A 1550-nucleotide genomic window follows, 5' to 3' on the forward strand; every position below is an offset into this window, starting at 1 on the left:
TTTTTTTTTTTTAAGATTTTATTTATTTATTTGAAAGGGTGATCGAGAACAGGGGGCAGGGGGGCAGAGAGAGAGAGAAGCAGATTCCCCGCTGAGCAGGGACCCTGAATGTGGGACTTGACCTTAGTCAAAGGCCTACGCTTAACTGACTGAGCCACCCAGGTGCCCCCTCCATACCATTTTCCAGAGTGACTGCACCAGTTAGCGTTCCTGCCAACAGTGCATGAGGGATCCTTTTTCTCCACATCTTTGTTAATGCTTGTTGTTTCTTGTGTTTTTTTACTTTAGCCATTCTGATGGGTGTGAGGTGGTATCTCATTGTAGCTTTGATGGAAAGTGATGTTGAGCATCTTTTCATGTGTCTGTTGGCCATCTGTATGTCTTCTTTAGAGATACGTCTGTTCATGTCTTCTGCCCATTTTCTAATTTTTCTTTTAGAGTTGCATAAAGTCTTTATCTTTTTTTTAAATTTTAAATTCTATTACTTAACACATGATGTACTATTGGTTTCGGAGGCAAAGGTCAGTGATTCATCACCTTGAGTTTTAAAGGAAGAAATCTGGAATCTATATTTCCAGAATCCTTTGCCAGTAGTGTTGGTTTGACTCTGCCAGTCACAGATACAGGAGGTTAGGAAAACTTAAGAGAGACATAGTTATTGTTCTCTGGTAAGAGCCATGGTTGTGTGTGGATCTTGGCAGGTGGCAGACAGAAGAGTTTTCTAGCACCTTTGGGTATCTGCCTCTTTCGGTGCTATAGTCAGATGGAAGCTTTGATGGTATTTTCCCTACAATCTTTGCTTTTCCAAATTTGCTGAAAGCCAATAGCAGCCTTCTTGCATATTATTCTCTCAGCCATTATGGTAGCTGTGAAGTCTGTGAAAACTCTTGAATTTCTTTCTCCTCCAAATTTTTAGAGAAAAAAAATTTCTTTCCAGCAGAACACTGACTGATGCAACAACTCTTTTTAAAATGTAGAGACACTTATCTCCTATTTTTCTCTGTTTAGAAACTCAACCTGAAATTCTCAGACAATGGCATCTGGTTACATAGCCTGAGGGAAAATCAAAACTTTATAATCCTATTGTCAGTTACAGGCAACGAAGATATGGGTAAAAAGTGTTGATAGAGTCAGGCCAGGGGCCTGTTGTGGACTCCAGCCAGAATATGTCACAATAATAGAACCCCTTGTTTAGGGATTCGAAGAATGAGTAAAAACTCTTGGGCCACACATTGGTATTTCCCACCTTAACTCAGTTGAGTTATGTATGTTAATAATACTATTTACTCAAACTTTTCTTCCTCTAGAGTCATGACTAGACAGCTCAGGTAATAGGACCTTAGCTGAGGGATAAATAATCAAGTGAAGGAAGAATTTTTTCAGAGGGCTTTGTGAGAAACAAAAGCATCATTCAGACTATGTGTGCAATCACCTCTAGTTAGGAGTCACAGAGAATTGGAATGTCATTCAGGACACATGTCACTCTGGTAGTCCAACAGCAGACTAATGGTCCAGCACTCATATTAGCTGTTGCCTCCTCAAAAGCAGTC

The sequence above is a fragment of the Canis aureus genome, chromosome 1 (assembly GCF_053574225.1).
Source record: "Canis aureus isolate CA01 chromosome 1, VMU_Caureus_v.1.0, whole genome shotgun sequence".
Taxonomy (NCBI): Eukaryota; Metazoa; Chordata; class Mammalia; order Carnivora; family Canidae; genus Canis; species Canis aureus.